Consider the following 27292-nt stretch of genomic DNA (forward strand, 5'->3'; position numbering starts at 1 on the left):
CTCGATTTTCGAGAATTGAATTGGATCACAGTGAGAAACACCTACCCCCTCCCGCTCATCCCTGATTTATACAACCAATTGTCGGAGGCCACATGTTTTTCTAAATTGGACCTCAGGGGGGCATATAATCTTATCCGTATTCGGGAGGGAGATTTGTGGAAAACGGCATTTCTCACTTCCGAAGGGTTATTTGAGAATTTGGTTATGCCCTTTGGTCTCACCAATTTACCAGCTGTTTTTCAGAATTTCATTAACCATGTATCTTCTGATTTTATTGGGCTCTTTATGGTGGTGTATTTGGATGACATCCTCATGTTCTCATCTAACAAACAGGTACACATGGATCATCTACGGGCAGTTTTCCAGAGGTTAAGGGAGAATTCGATTTTTGCAAAACCTGAAAAGTGTACATTTTTTGTCCAAGAATTGTCCTTTCTGGGGTTCATTCTGTCTGACAAAGGGTTTCATATGGACCCTGAGAAGGTACGGGCCATTGTGAATTGGGTGCAACCCAGAGACTTAAAGGGTCTTCAACGTTTTCTGGGGTTTACAAACTATTATAGGAAATTTATTAAGGGGTTTTCACAAGTGGTCAAGCCCCTTACTGATCTGACTCGTAAGGGTGCTGATATCAAAAACTGGTCAGCTCCGGCTGTGGAGGCGTTTGCTTTATTAAAGAAATGCTTTATGTCTGCCCCTGTTTTGGTCCAGCCTGATCCGTCTAAACCGTTAATCGTTGAGGTGTACGCATCGGAGGTGGGGGGGGCGGTGTTGTCCCAAGTACCTGCCACTTTGAGTAACCTGAGGCCCTGTGCCTTCTTCTCGAAAAAATTCTCTCCTGCTGAGAGAAATTACGATGTTGGGAATCGGGAGCTTTTAGATATCAAGTTGGCCTTTGAAGAATGGAGGCACTTTTTGGAAGGGGCTGTTCATCGGATCACGGTGATTACGGTCCCCAAGAATCTGTCTCATATTGAGTCGGCCAAACATTTGACTCCCAGACAGGCGAAGTGGTCGCTTTTTTTTTTCACGTTTTAATTTTTCTATCACTTTTCGGCCTGGTTCCAAGAATGTTAATGCAGATGCCTTATCTCGCAGCTTGGATCCGATATCGCCTCCCGAACCTCCTTCCTCCATTCTTCAGCATGGGGTGGTCGTGGCAGTGGTGTCCTCAGAGTTGGAGCGGGAAATTTGTGAGGCTCAGTCTCTTGCTCCTCCGTCATTGCCTGACAACAAGCTCTTTTCCCGGTTCAGTACCGGTTGAAGGTGCTCCAGGAGTTCCACAATTCTGCTCTTAGTGGGCATCCTAGAATCTCGGTCACTCGAAAACCTATTGCTAGGCTGTTTTGGTGGTCCTCTATGGCCTCTGATGTCGCCATGTTTGTGTCTGCTTGTGATACTTGTGCCCATGCTAAGAGCTCCCATAACCGGCCGGCCGGGGAATTGGTGCCATTGCCAATTTTGGATTGACCTTGGACTCCTTTGTCCATGGACTTTATCACTGATCTCCCTCCTACCAATGGCAAAACTGTGGTCTGGGTGGTGGATAGATTCAGTAAACAGGTACATTTTGTACCTTTGGTGGGACTGCCTAATGCTGAAACTCTTTCTAGGTTGTTTGTTAAGCACGTGGTGCGATTGCATGGTGTGCCTTTGAATGTGGTTTCAGATAGGGGGTACAATTTATGTCCAAATTTTGTAAAGGGTTAGGTATTACTTTGGCCTACTTCTTGGAGTATCATCCTGAAACCAATGGTCAGACGGAGAGGACCATTCAGTCTCTTGATAACATTTTGCGGTGTCTTGCCATGTCCCAGCAGGATGATTGGTGTTCTTTGTTACCAGTGGCTGAGTTTGCCTTTAATAATAGTATTAATCAGGCCACGGGTACCTCTCCGTTCTTTTGTAATTATGGTTTTCATCCCCATTTTGTTGAGTTTTGCAGGTTGGATTTGGGGTGTCCTGGAGCTGATTCGGTCATTCAGCAGCTGAGTGAGGTATGGACGGAGGTCTAGACGAACATTGGGGAAGCTCAGGGCAAACATAAATAGTTTGTGGATAAGCAACGATCTACAGGACCCATGTTTCTGGTGGGAGATAAGGTATGGTTGTCTACCAAGAACATTCGGCTGAAAGTTCCTTCCGCTAAGCTGGTTCCCAGGTTTATAGGCCCTTATGAGGTTATTGAGGTTGTCAATCCAGTTGTCTTTCGCCTACGTCTACCTCCGTCGCTGCAGATCCCCAATGTGCTCCATAAGTCTCTCCTTCCTCTGCTGGGTCTCCATCCTCTCCGCCTCCAGTTTCTGTGGATGATCAGATGTAGTATTAGGTGGCATGGATTGTAGATTCGCGTATGGTCCGCAATTCCCTGCAGTATTTGGTCCATTGGAGGGGCTACGGTCCTGAGGATTGATCCTAGGTCCCGGCGCGATCAGTTCATGCTGATTGATTGTTTCCGGTGTTTCATGCGAGATATCCTGGGAAACATGAGGGTCCGGTGGCCCCCCTTGAGAGGAGGGTACTGTCATGATCCAGAATGGGGTTTGAGTCCTGTTTTCCCTTTTTTCCCGGTCTGGTCATGAAGAGGTTAACCTTTCTCAGCCTCAGTCTGTGTTCAGGTTTGCTATTTATTGCCGCAGCTTTCTGCAGGCTATGTCGATTATAGTTTTGCCTATGGCTGCTGCAGCTGACTCTGATTGCTTTAAAGGGAATCTGTCACCCCTTTTTTGAGATATCATATAATGATATCATTCAATTGTGTGCCACATAAGGATTCTCTTAGAACTTTTGCTTCCCCCTGACCCCGCACCTTTCATGCATAAATACCTTTTTTATATCGGTTCAGATGTATGTAAACTGCCACGGTCCAGTCCGATGGGCGGGGCTTATTCAACTGCTCCCCCCCTCCCTGTCTTGCTCTACACAAGAAGAAATGCGTAGAGCAAGACAGGGAGGGGGGGGAGCAGGTGAATAAGCCCCGCCCAGCGGACCGGACAGCGGCAGTTTACATACATCTGAACCGATATAAAAAAGGTATTTATGCATGAAAGGTGCAGGGTCAGGGGGAAGCAAAAGTACTAAGAGAATCCTTATGTGACACACAATTGAATGATATCATTATATGATATCTCAAAAAAGGGGTGACAGATTCCCTTTAATTTGTCTTCCTCCGTTTGCTGTCTGACCCCGTGTCTCTGTTTTCCCCCATTCCCGTTTTGACTCAGTGTTCTCCTTTAGTGTATTGACCTCCAGGTTCTGACTTGGCTTGTATCCTGACCGCTACTAACCTTATCGGCTTGCCTCTGACCCTGAGTTTGTTTAATCTGCTCCGTACTGCGCTACAGTGTGTTGCTTGACTTGGCCTGTCTGACGAATCTGCTGCCACCTATGGTAGCTTGGCTGCTGCTTTGCAAGTCTGCTCTGTTTGGGTGCAGTTCTGCGTCCACTCTACTGCCATCTAGCGGAGCCTGCACCTATGTGCATCGCAGCAGCCTGACAACAGGTGGTGGGGGAGAAGGCAATGATGGTTGTGGTGGAAAGGGCAATAATGTGGTGGTGGGGGAGGCAATGATAGAGGTGTTGGAATGGCCAATGATGGTGGTGGTGTGGGTGGAGGCAATGATGGAGGTGTTGGAATGGGCAATGATGGAGGTGGTGGAGGAGAAAGCAATGATGGTTGTGGTGGAAAGGACAATGGTGGTGGGGGAGGAGGCAATGATGGAGGTGGTGGAATGGGCAATAATGGGGTGGTGGGGGAGTGAGAGCCAGATTTATATCGGGTTTTTATGTTTGGCTGTTGTCACACACTAAAAGACACGTTTTATTGAGAAAACTCTTTTTGCATCAACATATTTTGAGAGCTATAATTTTATAATAGTTCGGCCGACAGAGTCATGTGAGAGCTTGTTTTTTGTTGGACGAGTTGATGTTTTTATTGTCACCATTTTCGGGCATATGATATTTTTTGATCGCTTTCTGATTTTTGGGAGACAGAATGAACAAAAAACAATTCAGGAATTGCTCTTTTTTTATACTGCTCTGCATGTGGTAAAATTGGTAAAGCAGCTTGGTTCTTCGGGTCAGTATGATTACAGCGATACCACATTTTTATAGTTTTTTATGTTTTGGCGCTTTTACACAATAAAATCTGTTTTATAGAAAAAATAATTATTTTTGCATCGCTATATTTCGAGATCTATAACTTTTTTATTTTTCTGCTGATGGGGCTGTATGGCTGCTATTTTCTTTGCAGACAAGATATCATTTTCAGCGGTACCATTTTTATTCACATCCATCTTTTTTATCATGTTTTATGGCCCTTTTTGTTTGGCAGTATGATGATAAAGCATTGTTTTTTGCCTCGTGTGTTTTTTTTTTTACGGTGTTCACTGAAGGGGTTAACTAGTGGGACAGTTTTATAGAGTGGATAGTTTTGGGCGCGACAATACCAAATATGTGTAGTTTTACTTTCATTGTTTATGTTTTTATTTACATAAATGTATTTATTGGATCAATATTTTTATTTTTTTAGGAATTTAAAAAAATATTTTTACTTTTTTATATTTTTGTTTACTTTTTTTACATTGTCCCATCCTGTGACATCACTGTACAGTGTCAGATCGCTGATCTGATACTCTGCAATGCTTCTGCACTGCAGAGTATCACATCAGGATCTGACAGGCAGGGAAGGAGGCATATCAGTGTCTGCTCTCAGCAGGTGCTCACAATCCACCTTCCCTGAAGGACCCTGAAGGACCCAGTGGCCATCTTGGAGCTGGGGGTCTCCAAGGACACCATCAGTACAATGCTATCACATCGTGTTGTCCTGATGGAAACAGGCAGGGAACTCATTCCCTGCGCGATGCTCCTCTATGCCGCTGTCAGGTTAAATGCCTACGATTGGTGGTAGCACTGATCGTGGGCGCTACTGAGGGGTGTCAGCCTCAGCATGAGGCTGCGTGATTGCCACGCCATATATATACTGCTGTTTGCGGGAACGCAGCTCCTGCAGAGCAGTATATGTACAGTGCATGTCGTTAAGAGGTCAAAATGCAAAAAAAACCCACCAGTGTTTTATATTTGCATTTTAATAAACCATATTGAAGAATCCTGGAAGTGCCCATTTCTTGTATTTCTTCTACAAATATTCAATAGAGTCTGCAAGTCTTCTTCTTCAAGGCTATCTGAAATGCTGGATCTGGCTAGTTTCAATGTTACTCCTCTCCTCCGATGCTGCAGAAGACAAACCTGTTTGGACCAGCAGATCGATGATGCTCGTGGGATGAATTGTCAATCAATCAGAAGTGCACTTTTTTCCAGGAAGCAGGAAATCGGTAGTCAGCGGAGAGGTGCGCTCCTGAAGAATGAAGATGATGCAATTGTTTTAAGATAAATTACACTTCTAACAATAATAATAAACAAATTGTAACTATAATGATTGTGTCTTCAGTGGCTTTACTAGGCCCAGGGACACATGTTCTTTGGTCTGGATCCAACACCAGTTGGTGATAAGCACTTTCTGCAGATCACAGTAGTTGTGTAAGTTTCCACTTCAGACTTATAGAAAAAGTGATCACAGCTACAATATCTCATAGAAAGACTGAAGCCAGTCTGTAAAAGATAAACATATGCTGGACTTTTTAATAGCAGAAGGTACTTAAAGATGGCAATGGGACAATATGTGATTGTCTTGGGATGTCTATGGAGAAAAAGAAAAGAGCAAAAAATGCCTGATTGGCAGAGGTGCATTAAATCTGAATAAATTAATACCTACCTGCCAAAATATTGTAGCAAAGTTGATGCAAAGATTTATCAAAGATGCACCTACTGCAACCATCTTACAGACACGTCCAGGGCGACAGAAATTACCAAAACATAAACATACATCTAAGGCCACTGCTGCATTTTTTAATAGGTTGAAAGTGATTCAGTGGCCAAGTATGGATCCGGATCTAAACCAAATTGAACACCTATGGGGAATCCTAGAGATAAGTTGATCATAACTCTCCATCCAGCATCAAGGCTTTAAAAGAGGTCATTCTTGAAGAATGGAAGAAGATAGATATTGTAATATTTTGACGACTTGTTCATTATATGCCTAGAAGACTTGGAGCTGTTCTTAAAAATCATTGAGGTCATACAAAATACTAGCTGTAGTACTTTTAGGTGTGGGGTGTATTAATTTGTGCATCAACTAATTTGTACTGAAGATTTTGTAATGAAAGTTAAATTATTCACCTTACTTTCATGTTATGAGTTAATAAAGTATTCTATGAAACTCCGTCTGGTCAAAATTTTGGAAACCACTCCTATGTTCAGAGAGATATTGATTAAAATCCATTTCAAATGGGGCGTACTAATTTATACTGAGCAATATATAGTATAAAAGTGATGTCAGCTTTTTGGTGGAGGGCAACACATTATTGGAGACACGAGTACATCTACAGCATCATAGCAAAAATGAATAAATACCACTAACAAATGTACTTTTGTATGTTAAAACTCTTTTAAGTTACAAAAAAAATCTGTGGATTGTAAAAATGTCATTTTCTAGAGATTATCTCAGCACAGGAAGATTTTGTAAAGACATCCAATTGTGGAACTTATTATTATTCAAAGTTCTATTGATTAAAATGAACTTAATTGGTGAAAAAACCCCTTTAACCCCTTTCTGACATCTGACGTACTATCCCGTCCACGGTGCCCGGGCCCCTATGACCGGGGACGGGATAGTATGTCATTGTAATCAGCGGCGCCCTCAGTGGGGGGCGCCGCTGATCGCGGCCGAGTGTCACACTCTGACACCCGGCACTATCTGTCTGGGGCGGTCACGGACCGCCCCCAGCATGTTAACCCCTGGCACACTGCGATCAAACATGATCGCAGTGTACTGGGGGATTAGGGAAGCATCGGCAGGAAGGGGGCTCCCTCCGTGCTTCCCTGAGCCCACCCCCCGAGAAGCGTGATGTGCTGCGCTGCTCAGAGGGTCTCCTTCCCTGCAGACCCCCAGATCCACAGTAATGTCCCCCCCGGAACAAAGTAATAAAGTAAAAAAAAAAAAGTGTAAAAATAATTTATTAAAAATCACTAAATACATTTTATAAAATAAATAATAATCCCTAATAAATTTTTTGGAAATAAAAAAAAAACAATAAAAGTATACATATTTAGTATCGCCGCGTCCGTAACGACCAGCCCTATAAAACTCTCCCACTAGTTAACCCCTTTAGTGAACTCCTTAAAAAATATAAATAAAAAACAAAGCAAAAAACAATGCTTTATCATCATACTGCCGAACAAAAAGTGCAATAACGCGCGATCAAAAAGACGGATATAAATAACCATGGTACCACTGAAAACGTCATCTTGTCCCACCACACAGCGTCATCAGCAAAAAAATAAACAAGTTATAGATCGCAGAATAAAGCGATGCAAAAATAATTATTTTTTATATAAAATTGTTTTCATTGCATAAAAGTGCCAAAACATAAAAAAAGACATAAATGAGGTATCGCTGTAACTGTACTGACCTGAAGAATAAAACCGCTTTATCAATTTTACCACACACGGAACGGTGTAAAAGCACCCCCCAAAAGAAATTAATGAAATGCTGGTTTTTGTTAATTCTGCGTCCCAAAAATCGGAATAAAAGCGATAAAAAATGTCATGTGCCAAAAAATGGTACCAATAAAAATGTCAACTTGTCCCGCAAAGCTCGGGACGACTCGGTGGGTCAAAATATGGTAAAATTATAGCTCTTAAAATGTGGTGGTGCAAACATATTTTTACAATAAAAGGCATCTTTTAGCGTGTGATAGCTGCCAAACATAAAAACCAGCCATAAACAGTAAATCTAACCTCCCTATATCACCCCCTTAGTTAGGTAAAAATCATAAAATAAAAAAAAAAAATGTATTTATTTCCATTTTCCCATTAGGGTTAGAGAGATTAGGGGTGTGTTGGGGTTAGGGCTGAGATTAGGGTTAGGGGTGTGTTGGGGTTCGGGTTGGAGTTAGAATTGGGGGTTTCCACTGTTTAGGCACATCAGGTGCTCTCCAAACGCAACATGGCATCTGATCTCAATTCCAGCCAATTCTGCGTTGAAAAAGTCAAATGGTGCTCCTCCCATTCCAAGCTCTGCCATGCACCCAAACAGTGTTTTACCCCCACATATGGGGTATCAGCCTACTCAGGACAAATTGCAAAACAACTTTTGGGGTCCAATTTCTCCTGTTACCCTTGGGAAAATAAAAAATTGGCTGCAAAAATATAATTTTTGTGGAAAAATATATGATTTTTTTATGGCTCTACGTTATAAACTTCTGTGAAGCACTTGGGGGTTCAAAGTGCTCACCACACATCTAGATAAGGTCCTTGGGGTGTCTAGTTTCCAAAATGGGGTCACTTGTGGGGGGTTTCCACAGGTTAGGCACATCAGGGGCTCTTCAAAGGCAACATGACACCCGCAGAACATTCCATCAAAGTGGGCATTCCAAAACGTCACTACTTCCCTTCCGAGCCCTGATATGTGCCCATACAGTACTTTTCTGCCACATATGGGATATCAGCGTACTCAGGACAAATTGGACAACAACTTTTGGGGTCCAATTTCTCCTGTTACCCTTGGGAAAATAAAAAAATTGGGGACTAAAAGATCATTTTAGTGGAAAAAATATGATTTTTTAATTGTACGGCTGTACGTTATAAACCTCTGTGAAGCCCTTGGGGGTTCAAAGTTCTCACCACACATCTAGATAAGTTCCTTGGGGGGTCTAGTTTCCAAAATTGTGTCATTTGTGGGGGTTTCCACTATTTTGGCACATCATGGCGTCCGATCTCAATTCCACCCAAAAAAGTCAAATGGTGCTGCTTCCCTTCCGAGCTCTGCCATACGCCCAAATAGTGGTTTACCCCCACATATGGGGTATCAGCGTACTCACGACAAATTGCACAATAACTTTTGGAGTCCTGTTACCCTTGGGAAAATAAAAATTAGGGGTGAAAAGATCATTTTTGTGGAAAAAAATATGATTTTTTTTAATTGTACGGCTGTACGTTATAAACTTCTGTGAAGCCCTTGGGGGCTTCAAAGTTCTCACCACACAGCTAGATAAGTTCCTTGGGGCGTCTAGTTTCCAAAATGGTGTCATTTATGGGGAGTTTCCACTGTTTTGGCACATCAGAGGCTCTCCAAATGTGACATGGCGTCTGATCTGAATTCCAGCCAATTTTGCAATGAAAAAGGGGCTCCTTCCCTTCTGAGCTCTGCCATGCGCCGAAACAGTGGTTCCCCCCCACATATAAGGTATCAGCGTACTCAAGACAAATTGCACAATAACTTTTCAGCCTAATTTCTCCTGTTACCCTTGGTAAAATAAAAAAAAGTAATTTTTTTTTTTGAAAAAAGTTTAATAAAATGAACATTTAACATTCAAAAAATTCCTGTGAAGCACCTGAAGGGTTAATAAACTTCTTGAATCTGGTTTTGAGCACCTTGAGGGGTGCAGTTTTTAGAATGGTGTAACTTTTGGGTATTTTCTATCATATAGACCCCTCAAAGTGACTTCAAATATGATGTGGACCCTAAAAATAAAATGGTGTTGTAAAAATGAGAAATCGCTGGTCAACTTTTAACCCGTATAACTTCCTAACAAAACAAAAATTGGTAACCAAATTGTGCTGATGTAAAGTAAACATGTGGGAAATGTTACTTATTAAGTTTTTTGTGTGCCATATCTCTGTGATTTAAGGGCATAAAAATTCAAAGTTGGAAAATTGTGAAATTTTCAAAATTTTCCCCAAATTTCTATTTTTTTCACAAATAAACGTAAGTTATATCAATGAAATTTTACCACTAACATGAAGTACAATATGTCACGAGAAAACAATGTCAGAATCACCGGGATCCATGGAAGCGTTCCAGAGTTATTACCTCATAAAGGGACAGTGGTCAGAATTGTAAAAATTGGCCCGGTCATTAACGTGCAAACCACCCTTGGTGGTTAAGGGGTTAATTGCCCTAATTTTAACTACTGCAAGACTTAAGGCCCTTTTACATTTAGCGATGCACCAGCGATCCGACCAGCGATACGACCCGGTCAGGATCGCTGGTGCATCGCTAAATGATCGCTAGTGAGCTGTCACACAGGCAGATCTCACAGCGATGCAGCAGCGACGCAGCGCACGATACTCACTTTTCACACACAGCGATCCTGGCGTCCTCCCCGCCCGCCTCCACGCGTCGCTCGTCGTCACAGCAGGAAGCTCAGCAGGAAGCAGACGACGAGAAATGGAGCCGGACATTCTCGCGCGATCAGCGATAACCAGCGGGGGAGCCGGTCGGAGGTAAGTATCACACATAGCGATGTCGCTAGCGATATCGCTATGTGTAAAACCCCCTTTATATGCAACATCAATGCCCTAGATGTACATTAGAAAGCTTCTTCCCAGCACTTGGTAGCTAAAGAGTTCCCTCTAGTGGTTAAATTATAAAACAAACCTGGAATAAGTATATAAGCTAGATGAATTCTATAGTAAAACTTGAGGTCTAAGGCCGGGGTCACACTAACCGACGCAAAATACGGTCAGTATTTTACATGCGTAATACGGATGAATGGCCCCTAAACAGTGCTCCGTATGTCATCCGTAAGCAAGGTGCGGTCGCGTATTTTGCGCATGTCAGCATCCGTATGGCGAGATTTTCTCGCAGGCTTGCAAAATGGACATATAATGGAGCCCTATGACAGGGTTTCTAACAGAAACCAAAGAATAGATATGGACACATGGAATGCATATATATATATATGTATTCTATGTGTATATATCTATTCTTTCGTTTCTTTATTAAAACTGTCAGTGTGAGTTTACTGTATAGCGCACTGAATTGCCGGCTTTGGTAAAAGACACCGGGTGCGTATTTCTCGCAAGTCACATGTGTGGTCCGTGTGTAATGCGTATTTTTTTGCGCACCCATAGACTTGCATTGGCGTACTACGGCCGTAGTACGCTGACAATCGCAGCATGCTGCGATTGGCACGGACCGTAGAATACGGATGAGAAATATACGGCTGGTGCGAGGGACCCCATAGAGAATCATTGGTCCGTGTCTAATGCGTGCTTTTAGCGCCTCTCACTCGGCCGTATTCCTCGCCAGTGTGACCCCGGCCTAAGGGTTAAGGTTTCTCGTTGTGGAGAGTGACATGCCAGCTCTGGCTTGTAAAGGTAAGGAGGCTTATTCGCCGTGCAATGCTCCTCTGGGAAAATAATATGCAAAATGCCTCTTCAAGAAAAAGAGGACTTGAACTGTATAGCGCCACCTGTTGGTAGTAGCGATCCTACAAGTCTCAATCAACCCTTTAACGAGTCTTGTATTATGACTTAGGATCGCTAATACTACAGGTGGCGCTATAGAGTTCAAGTCTTGTTTTTGTCTGAGGAGGCAATTTGCATATTATTTTCCCAGAGGAGCATTGCACGGCGAATAAGCCTCCTTACCTTGACAAGCCAGAGCTGGCATGTCACTCTCCACAACGAGAAACCTTACCCCTTAGACCTCAGTCCAGAGCCTCTCACCTAGCCAAAGCAGTTCTCATACTTTTCACTTTCGAGAGCCAATAGCTTGAAACACCGTGTCTGCAAATTGAGATTCTGATTTGGCTTTTATCCTAAGGCCTCTTTCACACTTCAGTTTTTTGCATCAGTCAAAATCCGCCAAAAGGACGGATGCTGGATCCGTTTTAGAACTGATGACAACGGATGCCACCCATTCGTTTTTTTGACGGATCCGCAAAATGAAGATTTTTAAAGGAATCGCAGCCTGGAAAAAGAGAGAGAGAGAGAGAGAATGAGAGAGAGAATGAGAGAGAGAATTTCGGGTTGAAGGAGTGTCTGGAGGATCCGCCAGAAATAAAAACGTTGCAAGCTCCGTTTTGAAATCTTTGAGGATGGTGACGGACAGCAACTTTTGGTGGATCCTCAAAAAAAAACGGATGCAACGGACAGCAATCCGTCACAATCCGCCATTAATGAAAGTCAATGGAGAAAAAAAACGGATCCTCAAAAGAAAATTGAGGATCCGTTTTTTTCAAAACCTGGCGGATTGTGACTGATTGTAAAAAACTGAAGTGTGAAAGAGGCCTAAGTCATATTACAAGACTCGTTAAAGGGTTGATTGTGACTTGTAGGATCGCTACTACCAATAGGTGGCGCTATAGAGTTCAAGTCCTCTTTTTCTCTGAAGAGGCAACTTGCATATAGTAAAACTTGAAAGCGCACTCGTAGCTTTGTCCAAAAACCTTGAAGAATCAGATGAGACATTGAAATATGTAGACAAGACAGTAAAAAATGTTAATGGTTTGTAACACAATGAACTGTGTACAATCCATGACTGTACAAGTCATATAATTCCTAGATAAATAGACAAGTGAAATGTGTTTCAAGATAAACTCCCGGTTATGGGCTCACCTGGTGGATTCCCTAATGTGATAGGTCAATGTGAGCAACAAAGTCTGATGACAATGAAGCAGCACTTGTCAGACAGCAATGTGGATCAACAAACACCAGGACAGTAGCATCGTCAGACTGGAGCACCTTGGGCCCACCAGAGAAAATCATTCTTGGGGCCCTCTATGTAGCTACATAGAAATAAATACAAGACCACCAATTGTGTGGTAAAACACGCTAATATCAGGGTATAATATTATAAGGTAGTACACGTCTTAACTATGTAGCAGGGGTTGGGGTAGCCCCGTCATAGAATATAATGTAGCCCCCTCACAGAATATAGTGCAGCCCCCCCATAGAGTATAATGCAACCCCTCATAAGGTATAAAGCAGCCCCCCATAGAATGTAATGTAGCACCCTCATAGGGTATAATGCAGCTCTCCTTATATAGTATAATATAGCCCCTCCACAGTATATAATGTAGCCCCGTAATATGGCATAATGCAGCCCCCCTCATATAGTATGATATAGCCCCCCTAGAATATAATGTAACCCCCTGATAGAATAATGCAGCCCCCCACGGAATATATTGCAGCCCCCCACATAATTTTATGTATCCCCCTCAATGTATAAAGCAGTCCTACTTGTAGGGTATAATGCCCCCCATCATTGCTTTCTCCCCTACCACCCTATCATTGCCAATCCCCACCTCCATCATTGCCTCCCCCCACCACCATTGTCCTTTCCACCACTACCATCATTGTCCTTTCCACCCCAACCATCATTGCTCTCTCCCCCACCACCTCCATCATTGCCCATTCCAATACCTCCATCATTGCCCCCCACCACATCATTGTCTTTTCCACCTCAACCATCATTGCCCATTCCACCACTTCCATCACTGCCTTCTAACCCACCCCCCACCATTGCCTCCCCCCACACCACCACCATCATTGCCCATTCCAACACCTCCATCATTGCCCCCACCACATCATTGTCTTTTCCACCTCAACCATCATTGCCCATTCCACCACTTCCATCACTGCCTTCTAACCCACCCCCCCACCATTGCCTCCTCCCCCACCACCCAATCATACTTTCCACCACCAACAACATTTCCTTCTCCCCCACCATTCCCATCACTGCTCTCTCATCACATCCACATCATTGCCAATCTCCAATATACACATCTCCAATACACACACACAAACAGCACCGCACCACATACACGCACGCAGACACACAGCGCCACTCACCTCTCCGCATGTTCTGCACAGCCGCAGCACATCCCTGCAGCATCTTCGTCACTGGAAGCTTTCTCTCTGAAACAGTCGTGCTGAATGATGACATCATCCAGCCGCACTGTGCCGGGCAGGAAGCAGGACAGCATCAGATCCCTGCAGCTCCGCTCCGGTGCCAAAGTGCAGGGATCGCTCCCTGTCCGCCGATTGCCCCCATTGTTAGCTGCCCTGCAGGAGCCCACCTCCGAGGCCCCGATGCATCAGCTTTACATGAGGGCTGTTACAGATCTACAGATAGACGATAGTCACCGGCCGGGACTACGTCTTCTTTCAACACCTTGCTCACCTTTGATTCAAGGTTGTTAATTTTATCTCACTGTGGAATTTTCATGAGAAGGACCTTCTGACTCCCTGTCTGCTAAACACCGTTCTTGGAATTCCAGCGTCATTATACCAGTGCCTGCCTGAAAGGTAACACATCCTTTATCTCAGTCTAGTTTGAGACATTAGTCTTGGCATATAAAAACTGGTTTGGTGGAATTTAACCCTTAGTTATACACTACAGCGCAAGTTTTTATAGCTTTGCTTTTTTTTGTTATAAATAATCTGCCGGCTGGACTGGTACTGGGTATGCCTTGGCTTCAACGTCACAATCCTACTATTGACTGGGTCACGGGGGAGATCATTCAGTGGGGTTGTATGGCTAACAGTCTATGTTGTAACTTGACAACACTTGTCACCCCAGTAAAATCTGTGTCAGTGTCGTCTGTCGATCTGGAAGGTATTCCGGAGTACCTGAAAGATTTTGAAGACGTATTTTCTGAAAGTGAGGCTGAGGCGCTACCACCACATAGACCCTTTTATTGTGCCATTAATCTAGTCCCAGGAGCCAAGTTACCCAAGGCTCGCCTGTTCAATTTGTCTGGGCCCGAACGTCTAGCCATGAAGGAGTACATTACCGAGAGTCTCCGCAAAGGGCATATTAGGCCTTCTGTTTCACCTGTGGCAGCGGGCTTCTTTTTTGATAAGAACTTAAACGGTAGTCTGCGGCCGTGCCTCGACTTTCGGGAATTAAACAAAATTACTGTGAAAAATACATACCCTCTACCCCTAATTCCGGATCTATGTAACCAACTCACCGGGGCCAAGTGGTTCTCTAAACTGGATTTACGTGGGGCATATAACCTTATAAGAGTCCGGGAAGGGGACGAATGGAAAACAGCATTCCTGACGACTGAAGGGCTGTTCGAAAACTTGGTTATGCCCTTGGGTCTCACCAACGCTCCTGCTGTTTTTCAGAATTTTATTAATGCAATTTTCTCTGATTTAATTGGTCGTTTTGTGGTTATCTATTTGGATGACATTCTGGTGTACTCGGTGGACAGTCAATCTCACTTGCACCATTTGCGGATGGTTCTCATGAGACTGAGGGAGAATCATTTGTATGCCAAGTTAGAGAAATGCTCATTTTTCATGCAAGAAGTATCCTTTCTGGGGTTGATTGTGTCAGGGGAAGGGTTCCGCATGGATCCTAAGAAGGTCCAGGCTGTTACGGAGTGGGTGCAGCCTCATGACTTGAAAGGGTTGCAGCGATTTTTGGGCTTTGCCAACTTTTATCTGAAATTTATTAAGGGCTTCTCGCAGGTGGTAAAGCCTCTAGCGGACCTCACTCTCAAGGGAGCTGATGTAAAAAATTGGTCTGTAGCTGCAAAAAATTCTTTCATGACATTAAAAAAGTGCTTTTCTTCAGCCCCTGTATTGGTACAACCTGACCCGTCAAGACCTTTTGTCGTGGAGGTTGATGCCTCGGAAGTAGGGGTGGGGGAAGTTTTGTCTCAGGGCCCTCCTACCCTTACTAATCTGAGGCCTTGTGCCTTCTTCTCTAAAAAATTTTCCTCTGCCGAGAGAAATTACGATGTCGGCAATAGAGAGTTGTTGGTGGTGGGTAAAGTTGGCTTTTGAAGAATGGAGGCATTTCCTGGAGGGGGCTGTTCATCCCATTACAGTCATCACTGATCACAAAAATTTGGCCTATATCGAGTCTGCCAAGAGATTGACCCCCAGACAGGCTCGGTGGGTGCTTTTTTTTTTCTCGATTTCAGTTTACCATCACATTCCGCCCGGGATCTAAAAACATCAAGGCTGATGCCTTATCCCGAAGCTTTGATTCGGTGTCCCCTCCAGAACCTCCCTCCTCCATTCTTCAGCCAGGAGTAGTGGTGGCCGACATCTCATCTGAGTTACAGAGAGGGATTTTGGAGGCCCAGGCTCGGGCTCCCGGTGGTAAACCCCAGTGTAAATTGTTTGTACCGGAACGTTTCCGTCTCGGACTTATGCAGGAATTTCACGTTTCTGTGTTGAGTGCTCATCCTGGGATTGCAGTTACCCGGGGGGCAATTGCGAGGGATTTCTGGTGGCCCTCTATGGTAACAGATATTAAAAAGTTTGTGACTGCATGTGGGGTGTGCGCTCGTTCTAAAAGTTCTCAGGTCCGACCGGCTGGGGAATTGGTGCCTTTGCCAATTCTGGATAGACCATGGACACATTTGTCCATGGATTTTATCACAAATCTTCTTCCTTCCAGGGGCAACTCAGTGATATGGGTGGTGGTGGATAGGTTTTCAAAACAAGCTCACTTTGTACCTCTCCCCGCGTTACCATCTGCTGAAACCCTGGCCCGCTTATTTATGCAGCATATAATTAGGTTGCATGGAGTGCCTATGAATGTGGTGTCAGACAGAGGGGTACAGTTTGTAGCCAGGTTCTGGAGGGCTTTTTGCAAAAAGCTGGGGATTTCGTTGTCCTTCTCCTCTGCCTACCACCCATAGTCTAATGGACAGACGGACCGCACGAACCAATCGTTGGAGCAGATTCTGAGATGCTTGACCTCTTCCAGGCAGGAGGACTGGTGTGAGGTATTGCCCATGGCAGAGTTTGCATTCGACGGTCGTGTGAGTCAATCTACTGGGAAGTCTCCCTTTCAGGTCAACTATGGGTTTAACCCACATTTTGGAGAGTTTTCCGGCATGGATTCAGGTTGTCCTGGAGCTGAGGGTGCGACACAACTTCTTAGAATTCTTTGGAGGGAGGATCAGAGGAATATTTCCAAGGCCCAGGAAAACTATAAGCGGTTTGCTGACAGGAGGAGGGGGCCAGGTCCAGCATTTGCAGTAGGGGAGAAGGTGTGGCTATCCACCCGCAATATCAAGCTTAAGATACCATCTATAAAGCTGGGCCCCAAGTTTATTGGCCCATACAAAGTTGTGGAGGTTGTTAACCTAGTAGCCTACCGACTGCGGCTGCCCACCTCCTTTAAAATTTCTGATGTCTTCCACAGGTCCCTGTTAAAGCCTGTGGGGACGGTGAGAGAGGATCCCTCATCAAATGCTCCGCCAGTGCTGGTAGAGGGGCAGCTGGAGTATGAAGTAGGGCGCATTCTTGACTCCCGGTGGGTGCGCCGGAGACTCCAGTATCTGATACACTGGAAGGGGTACTCTCTGGAGGATCGGTCATGGGTTCCGGCCAGTTCAGTGCATGCCGATCGTCTGGTGCGGGCTTTCCACGCCAGATACCCAGACAAGCCTGGGGGTCCAGTGGCCCCCCCGTTAAGAGGGGGGTACTGTCATGGTTTGAACAGGGTTCTTTCCCTGCATTCACAGGGTTAAGTGTTCGTGGCCTCTTTCTGGATCTGGGAGGGGTATTTATACTCACTCTTTACCAGGGTTCTCTGTCAGCTATACTGTTGTTCTGGTGTGTCTGACCCCTGGTGTGCGTGTATTTTGCATTGCTTGTTTGCTTCCCGTGTATGATCCGACCTGTTCCCTCACTCTGTACTCAGTCTCTTGCTTTGGTACTATTGTCTTCTCCGGTTCTGACCTCCTGGCTTGGCTATCGTTACTCCGTTACAGTTTGTCCCTATTGTACCATCTATTGCCCGTTCTGGTTTTCTGACCTATTGCTACGTCCTGACTATTCGCTCTGTCTATCCCTTTGGTACTGTATTGCTATCTTGTGCTTTGACCCTGGCTTCATCTGGTTTCTGTCTCTGTCTATGCCCCTTGGTAACATTGTCCTGTAGTTACCTTTCTAGGAGTTTCCCTGCAGCTCATAGATATGTGGAGCTTAAGTCATGTGCTTCAGGTCCTGATACTCTGAAGCATGCATCGTCACCGCTGCTGAACTGCTCCACAGGTATCTTTGAGCACTGTTTTTGTGCTCAGGACACCCGCACTGGCTCACTGATTAATGCTGCTGGAACTGCTTACACACCATGCAGCTCCTCACTCTCCTCAGTGAGGCCCAGCAGCAAATGCTCACAGGTCTGAACATAGCCCGAGGCTCACCAGAAAAAAAAATGCATGGGTTGGTGATAATGTCACGTGCCCCGTCCTGTGTGACACGGCCAGCAGGCAGGTAGCTAATACAACAGGACATGGCACGTGTAATTGTCCAGTGTGACGCTGCCCGCAGGCCGGTAACTAATACAACAAGACACAGGGGATAGGGAAACATTTACAATGGTGGGTCCTGCGATAGGGAACGGGGATGTGGAGACCTTCTGCACTACCCTGAGTCAGAGTCAGTGTCCCTAACACTCCTAACGTTCCCTATACAGGCTCCTCACCTGTCGCCGATCAGGATACCTGTCACCCTAGCACACCCTACACCTATTCCTTACTAGGGAGCTGGGTGGTGCAGGCACTGGCCCCACCGCTGTACTAACACCAACATGAGGAAAAGTGACAAACAGGGAAACACTTAGCTTTGCTCTGATGCACTTGCTCCAAGCAACAAAGCCCAACACCTGAGTGCATCTTCCTCCCACCGTGTCCAACACCTGGGTGCAGCTGTCCAGTAAGGAAGTCCAGCACCTGAGTGCAGCTGTCCAGCAACGGAGTCCAGCACCTGAGTGCAGCTTCCAGCAAAAGAGTCCAGCAACTGAGTGCAGCTCTACACCATAGCTGCCACTCCACCTTGCTTTACACGAACTCCTCGCTGACCCCATAGCTGCCACTCAAGGACTCTGACTGAGCTGTCCTGGACTCTCCTCAGCTCCTTCCTTCACCCAGCATGGTTGGAAAAGACCAACAATATCACCAACGTCAGTGAGCACAACTGATACACCTTTATTGAGTAAACACACCTGTTAGTGATTCCCGTGCAATTACACTAACCACCACCGGGGGCAAAACAATCTCTAAAAACACCAGTGCAATGACCATACTGGCCACCGGGGGGCAAAACTATCTCTAAGCATAAAGCTTAGAGAGAGGAAAAAAAAAAGGTTACCAGTGCTCTTATCTGACATGATCCCGCATGGATCATGACACCAGGCACTGACACCTGATGGCATACTGGCCAGCAGCTGCCTAGGGCCCCCACTGCTTCAGGGGCCCCCAGCCAGTGGCGTGTCGCTAATAGCGGTACACCGAGCAGCTATGGGGCCCCTGAGTCAGGAGGGCCCACCTGGTGCCAGCAGAGCAGCAGCTGGAGACAGGAGCCTGTCCCCAATGCTAAAGACAAAAGAATATTCACGCTTCCCCATGCCCCCATGGGCGTGGAGAGGAGTGAGTATTCATTTCACTTTAATAACAGGCAGTGTTAGCTGCAGGCTGAGGCTATCACTGCCCTCATGTAAAGCTGATGCGGATGCATCGGGGCCTCGGAGGTGGGCTCCTGCAGGGCAGCTAACAATGGGGGCAATCGGCGGACAGGGAGCGATCCCTGCACTTTGGCATCGATCAGATTAATAGAAGAACCACAGTCAACAAAAGTTCCACCGGAAGCACAATTTTAGTAAGTGAGGAAAAGGGTACCTGGGAGTCTGGGCAACCTCCTCGATTGTTACCCAGACTCAGTCGTTTTCCTGACGGCTTCACTGAAGAAGGGCAAGAAGGACAGTTCCTTCTCCAATGTCCAGCTTCTATATAGAAATGTCCTATTGGGTCTGTTCCTGATATATCAGCTCCTTTGATCCCTCATCTTAGGGTTTTTTTTTACAGTTATCAGTAGCTGATTACAATTATTCTAATTTGTGTAAGGGGAGGTATCATACCGCCGCTTGCGCCGCCGCCCCCTGTGTCCCATCATACTTACCAGGCCGCAGCTTCCCGGCGCGTCTCCGTCCTCACTCCTGCTCTGGTAGCGGCGACCGCTCCTTCTTGGGCGCGCGATCACAGCAGGCCTCGCCGCGCACGCGCACTTCGCTCCTTGTAGGCTCGGCCGCTCCTCCCGATAATCTTTATGATCTGGAGGTCCCTGACCCGGAAGCACCTCCTCACCTTCCTATATCAGGCCGCCTCTTCCTATGGACGCTGCCTGATCGTCACTTGTATTATTAGTGATTCTGGCCCCACGCTTGCCTTTGTCCTTTGCTCCTCCCGCTGCTTCCTTCAGCTTCCTGTTACCTTCACCGTTTACCTGTGCTCCTGTGTTTCAGCCGTGTCAGCCTGTGCCTCCATCCTGCCAGTGTTCCTGTGTTTGTGCCGTGCCACTCTGTGTCTTCGCCCTGCTTGTGCTCCTGCGTTCCAGCTGTGCCACCCTGTGTCTCCATCCTGCCTGTGTTCCTGCCATGCCAGCCTTTGTCTCCGTCCTGCCCGAGTTCCTGTGTTCCAGCCGTGCCTGCCTGTATCTCCGCTCTCTCCGTATTTCCTGATTCTTGTCTCGCCAGTCTACCCGGCTGTCTTGCCTGCCACCTGTTACGTCTCCTGTGTCTGCCCCGGGTACCAGCTGCCGCGGTAATAGTTTCCCCTGGGCCTGTCCCTAACGCTCCCTGTATAGTGGGTGGTCCACCTGGCCCGCTCGCCCAGGGGAGGTTCGTTGCCGTGGTCCAGTGGGTTCACCCTTGGGTATCCTCACAGCACGATCAGGCCATGGACCCCGCTGGTACCTCAGCAACCGCCCAAAAGGAACCGTTCCTACGGTAGAATCAGGCCTTCCAGAAGACCATGGAGTCTCGGCTATCTGCATTACAGCCCTCCGACCCCGGGACTGCGTCCCAGCTGGCCAGCCTCCAGCAGTCGCTCGCCCAGCAACGCGATACTCAGGCTCATATTTTAAATTATTTGGCCTCGGTGGATAACCGACTCCTCTCTCTCCAGTCCGCCGCCGCTGCCACTGTTCAGGCTTCTGTTCCACACCCTCCGCCCCGTTTAGCTAAGCCTCCGCGGTATGACGGAGACCCCAGATTGTGCTGGGGGTTCTTAAATCAGTGCCAATTGCACTTTGAATTGCTGCCTCAGCAATACCCCACTGAACGAGCCAAGGTGGCCATTGTGGTATCCCACTTGGAGAGCAAAGCGTTGGCCCGGGTAAACCCCCTCTGGGAGCAAGACGATCCGTTGGTCTCCCAGCTCTCCACTTTCCTAGAGACCTTTCGCAAGGTTTTCGGCGAACCTGGACGCCTGGCCTCTACCACCGAGTCTCTTTTTAATCTCCGCCAGGGTACTCTTTCAGTGGGCCAGTAAGCTATTCAGTTTCGCACCCTCTCCTCTGAGATCGGGTGGAGCAATGAGGCTCTGGTGGGAGCATTTTGGCGGGGTTTGTCTGCTCGTGTCAAGGACGCGATTCGGCTCTACCCCCGCGGCCTCGGCATCTGAACCTATGCAGGTAGATTGTCTCAAGCCGGCAGAGCAGCGCCGTCAAGAAAAGCTCGCCCAGGGTCTCTGTGTCTACTGCGGCAGTTCCTCCCATCTTCTGCGCTCATGTCTGGTGAGGCCGGGAAACGCCTCCGCCTAGGACAAGTAAGAGAGGCCTCCCTAGGTGTTAGTGATACCTCTCTACCCTTGACTTTCTCTGTCCTGTTGAATCTCGGTTTCACCACCGTCTCTGAGGTGGCCTATGTAGATTCTGGAGCTGCCGGGAACTTCATTCAGCTCGAGGCGGTCAAAAAGTTGCGGATACCTGTCAGGTCCTTGGAGTCTCCTCAGCAGTTAGCTTCGGTCGACGGCACTCCCCTGCGGAAGGTCGTTACCTTGGTCACCAAAGAGGTGGAGTTACAGGTCGGAGCCCTGCATCGTGAGAAGATAGCCTTCTTTGTACTGCCCTCGCTATCCCATACGCTCTTCTTAGATCTTCCTTTGTTAAGGACTCATGAACCCGTCCTCGATTGGCGATCAGGGGATATTCTCCGATGGGGTCAATCCTGCCAGTCTACGTGTCTACTTCCCGTTCAGCCAATCTAGCCTCCTGGGACTCGTGCGCTGCCCGCGGACTTGCCTTTGGCCTATTGGTCCTTCGCGGACGTCTTCAACAAGAAGGAGGCAGAGAGCCTGCCCCTGCATCGTCCATATGACTGCCCTATCGATCTCGTTCCAGGCTCTACTCCACCCCGGGGCCGCATTTGTCCTCTGAATCCTCTCGAGTCCCAAGCCATGTCCATGTACGTCCAGGAAAATTTGGCTAGAGGCTTTATTCAGAAGTCTTCCTCACCCGCAGGCGCAGGCTTCTTTTTTGTCAAGAAGAAGGACGGGTCTCTTCATCCTTGCATCGACTACCGGGGTCTCAATGATATCACTATCAAGAACAAGTACCCGCTCCCTCTCATACAAGAGCTGTTCGATCGGCTGCGGGGGGCACGAATTTTCACCAAACTAGATCTTCGTGGGGCCTACAATCTCATCCGTTTACGCCACGGTGATGAGTGGAAGACCGCTTTCAACACCAGAGACGGCCACTATGAATATTTGGTCATGCCCTTCGGCTTGTGCAATGCCCCCACAGTATTCCAGGAATTCGTGAATGATATTTTCCGAGACCTTCTGTACTCTTGTGTGGTAGTGTATCTGGACGATATTCTTGTCTTTTCTTGTCTGCCCATAGGAAGAGCGTCCGTCTTGTTTTGTCGTGCCTGAGGGAGAATTGCCTGTATGCCAAGCTGGAGAAATGCTCCTTTGAACAAACCTCTCTTCCATTCCTGGGGTACATCGTTTCTGATTCTTGCTTATGCATGGATCCAGAGAAGGTGTCCGCCGTGCTCAACTGGCCACAACCTCATGGAATCAAGGCAATTCAACGATTTCTGGGTTTCGCAAATTATTACCGGCAGTTCATCCCCCATTTTTCTTCTTTGACCGCTCCAATCTCCTCTCTGATTCATAAGGGGGGGCCAACCCTCACGTCTGGTCCTCAGAGGCTGAAAGATCCTTCCTTGCCCTGAAACAAGACTTTGCCTCAGCTCCCATCCTCCATCGCCCGGAGACTAACAAACCTTTTATTTTGGAGGTGGATGCCTCTGCCATCGGGGCCGGAGCCGTACTCTTTAAAAAATCCCCTTCCGGACGGCTGGTCACCTGCGGCTTCTTCTCAAAGACATTCTCCACTCAAGAACGGAATTACTCCATTGGAGACAGGGAGCTCTTGGCCATCAAAATGGCGTTGGAGGAATGGCGGTACCTATTGGAGGGAGCTGTACATCCATTTAAGATCTACACAGACCATACATCCGATCGGCACAGAGGCTTAATCCCCTGCAAGCGAGATGGTCCTTATTCTTCGCCCGTTTCAATTTGAACTGCACTTTCATCCGGGTAGTAAGAACCTCAAGGCTGATGCATTGTCCAGATCCTTTCTTGCTGTCGATATGGAGGAAGACCCCACGCACATCTTGGACCCTTCCAAGATCAGCACGGTGGCACCCCTCAGTTTGTCTACTTTACCAACCGGGTAAGACCTTTGTCCCAGAGACCAACAGGAGGCGAGTCTTGCGCTGGGGACATACCTCCAAAATTGCAGGCCATGTTGGGTTCAAAAAGACCCTTCTTCCCGTGTCTCGCTACTATTGGTGGCCTACTCTTCCTCAAGATGTTCGAAGTTTTTTAGCCTCGTGTCCATCCTGTGCCAAAAACAAAGTCCCCAGGCAATTACCTTCCAGTCTCTTACACCCGATTCCTGTCCCTTTGGCTCCCTGGCAGCACATTGCTATGGATTTTATTACTGATCTGCCTCGCTCTTCTGGATGCACCGTAATCTTCGTCGTTGTGGATAGATTCTCCAAGATGGCTCATTTCATCCCTCTGCCCAGTTTACCCTCGGCCCCTGAATTGGCAAAGGTTTTTATCCATCATATTTTTCGTGCCCATGGCCTCCTTCAACATATTGTCTCAGACAGGGGTGTCCAGTTCACCTCCCGATTTTTGGAGAGCGCTCTGCAAATTTATGAACATCACGCTGGACTTTTCCTCCGCCTATCACCCTCATACCAACAGTCAAGCAGAGCGTACTAACCAAATTTTGGTTAATTACCTCCGTCACTTCTCCAACGCTCACCAGAACGACTGATCAGACTTACTCCCAAGGGCCGAATTTGCGTATAACAATCATGCCAGCGAATCTTTGGCCAAGTCTCCCTTCTTTATCATCTAGTGGCAACATGATTTAGCGAATCCTGCTTTGAGCAGGGGGTTGGACCAGATGGCCCAGGAGGTCCCTTCCAACTCTACAATTCTATGATTCTAACATCCAGGCGTTCCTTTACTGGTCCCTCCTGTCTCGGGTATACTGGCCGCCGATCTTCTGTTTGGGGAGTTCTCCAGGATCTGGCAGGAGACCAAGACCGCTCTCGAACAAGCGTGTGTTAAGATGAAAAAACATGCAGACAAGAGGCGCTTGGACCCACCTCTCTACCATCCTGGCGACAGAGTGCGGTTATCCTCCAAGTTCATCCACCTTAAGATCCCTTCGCACAAATTGGGTCCCTGGTATATTGGACCCTTCGAGGTTTTGGCCTGCATCAACGACGTCTCTTACAAGTTGTAGCTTCCCGCCTCGCTCCGCATCCCCAATCCGTTCCGTTTCTCTTCTGAAACCAGTGGTTCTCAACCAATTCCATGCCTCTACTACCCGCTCTACACAGCCTGTTTCCTCCGATGATGTCTTTGAGGTTAAAGACATTCTCGCTATGAAAAGGCTAAGGGAAAAGACCTGTTTTTCTGGTGGATTGGAAGGGTTTTGGCCCAGAGGAGAGATCTTGGGAGCCCCGGGAGAACATCCAAGCTCCTCGGCTCTCGCAAGATTTCTTTCCAGCCTTGGGAGGGGGCATGTAAGGAGGGGGGTACTGTCATGCTGCCGCTAGCGCCGCCGCCCCGTGTCCCGTCTTACTTACCAGGCCGCAGCTTCCCGGCGTGTCCCCGTCCTCTCTCCTGCTCTGGCAGCGGCGTCTGCTCCTTCTCGGGCACGCGCTCACTGCAGGCCTCGCCGGGCACACGCACTTCGCTCCTTGTAGACTTGGCTGCTCCTCCCAGTCCTCTCTATGATCTGGAGGTCCCTGACCCGGAAGCACCTCCTCACCTTCCTATATCAGGCTGCCTCTTCCTATGGACGCTGCCCGCTGCCTGATCGTAACTTGTATTATTAGTGATTCTGGCCCCACACTTGCCTTTGTCCTCCGCTCCTCCTGCTTCCTTCAGCTTCCTGTTACCTTCACCGTTTACCTGTGCTCCTGTGTTTCAGCCGTGTCAGCCTGTGTCTCCATCCTGTCAGTGCTCCTGTGTTTCTGCCATGCCAGTCTGTGTCTTCTCCCTGCCTGTGCTCCTGCGTTTCAGCCGTGCCACCCTGTGTCTCCATCCTGCCTGTGTTCCTGCCGTGCCAGCCTGTGTCTCCGTCCTGCCCGAGTTCCTGTGTTCCAGCCGTGCCTGCCTGTATCTCCGCTCTCTCTGTATTTCCTGATTCTTGTCTCGCCAGACTACCCGGCTGTCTTGCCTGCCACCTGTTACGTGTCTGCCCCGGGTACCAGCTGCCACGGTAATAGTTTCCCCTGGGCCTGTCCCTAACTCTCCCTGTATAGGGGGTGGTCCACCTGGCCCGCTCGCCCAGGGGAGGTTCGTTGCTGTGGTCCAGTGGGTTCACCCTTGGGTATCCTCACAGGAGGTCTCCTCTCTCCTAATGAAGAGTCTGGCTTTTAAATCTGTGTAGCCATAAGGCTTATACCTATAGTCTCGGGCTGCAGTTGTTCATGCTGCGTTACGACAATCACACACATTCATCCCATCTGTCATTAGAGCTTATAACACATACATACTTATGTTACTCTGCTAGTTTGATAACTTGTTCCCTATCTCTGCATCCTTCATATAACAGACAGAAATCCACTAACATGGTAGCCTCCTGTCCTATTTCAAAAGTAAAATTTAAGGTCTTAAATCTGAAACCATTCTACCACCCTGGAGTTTCCTCACCTGCTGGGTCTATTATCCTCCAATCTCCCGTCACCATAGTTATGAAGACCATACATGTAACTAACCCTGATGTACACATCCTAGATCTGGCCGTCTTGTCCTGGTAGGGGAATAAACGGGAGACTTCACCAGTTTGAGACAAGCTTTCCCTTGTGAAAAACCTCCCTTTATAGCTGGACTATGACAATCAAGTCAGATCCTACTCTGTCCCTACCTGTCTTGTCAAGTTTACAGTGTGAGAGATGGATCCAGGAGGTGCGCTCAGCAATCTGACCACAGTAGGAGAAGTCAACAGGACTTGGTAAGGACCTTCCCACTTAGGATGGTGTTGGTGTCTCTTCTTTATCACCTTCACAAGGACCCAGTCTGCAGGTTTCACAATCTCAGGTTTTGTTAAGGTACTGTCACACTTAGCGATGCACCAGCGATCCCGACCAGCGATATGACGCGGTCAGGATCGCTGGTACATCGCTAAGTGGTTGCTAGTGAGCTGCCACACAGGCAGATCTCACCAGCGACATCGCAGGGGTCGGGGGTCGCTACTTACCTGTCAGACGAGGCGATCCTGACGTCCTCCCGCCCGCGTCCACATCGCTCGTCATCACAGCAGGAAGCCCAGCAGCAAGCTGACGACGAGAAACGGTCCAGGACGTTCTCGCGCGATCAGCGATAACCAGCAGGGGAGCGGTTGGAGGTAAGTATCAGACATAGCGATATCGTTATAACGTCACAAAAACCAGTGACATTGTAGCGATATTGCTAGCGATATCGCTTAGTGTGACAGGCCCTTTTGTGGGTTTCCTGGAACAAAACTAGGAGTCTCCAGGATCCAAAAATGTATTTTGCGCAAACAAAAATAGACATTTTTTTTAGAATTTCTTATGAACATTCTCCATCATCTGAGGACAATCGTATGGAAAGCAACATCTCTCTGGCAGATATTCTCAGCCATGTATTCCTCTCGTCCCCTTCAACTTCAAAGATATAAAAATACTTCTTTCTTTTCATGTATTACAGTCTCTTTGGTGGTTTTACCCAAAGAAAGCAAGTCGATCCTGTAATATTGACAACATGACCAGCCTTCTGGGTTGTGTTGGACACTTGGCTCCACATCTCTTTCAGGAGTCTAAAAAATATAAATATAAAAAATACACAAATTTGTCTAAAAAAAGTACCCTACCATCAAAAAACTTGTTTGGTATCACTGCATTCAAAATGACCGATATAAAACTGTACCATCATTTATCCCAGATGGTGAATGCTGTAACGAATAATACATATGAAAAACGTTTCCAGATATTCTGTTTATTCATCTTGCCTCACAAAAATTGTTTAAAAATGGTAAAAAATTCATATGTATACCAAAATGTTACCAATTAAAATTATAGCTCGATGCGCAAAACAAAACCCTATGTGAGGCAGCAACTGGTGTGATT

The 27292-nt window shown here is 47.0% G+C and overlaps 1 long non-coding RNA gene across 1 annotated transcript; it reads right to left on the bottom strand.

Annotated features, from left to right (window-relative positions):
* Positions 1-5069: 5069 nt before the first annotated feature.
* Positions 5070-26984, bottom strand: LOC141089621 (uncharacterized). Its single transcript, XR_012232361.1, has 2 exons — positions 26892-26984; positions 5070-5356 (listed from the first exon to the last, which is right to left on the bottom strand). It is a non-coding gene; the product is annotated as an uncharacterized lncRNA (long non-coding RNA).
* Positions 26985-27292: the final 308 nt, after the last annotated feature.

This window comes from Dendrobates tinctorius, unplaced genomic scaffold (assembly GCF_039654945.1).
Source record: "Dendrobates tinctorius isolate UK_male_01 unplaced genomic scaffold, ASM3965494v1 ptg000003l, whole genome shotgun sequence".
NCBI lineage: Eukaryota > Metazoa > Chordata > Amphibia > Anura > Dendrobatidae > Dendrobates > Dendrobates tinctorius.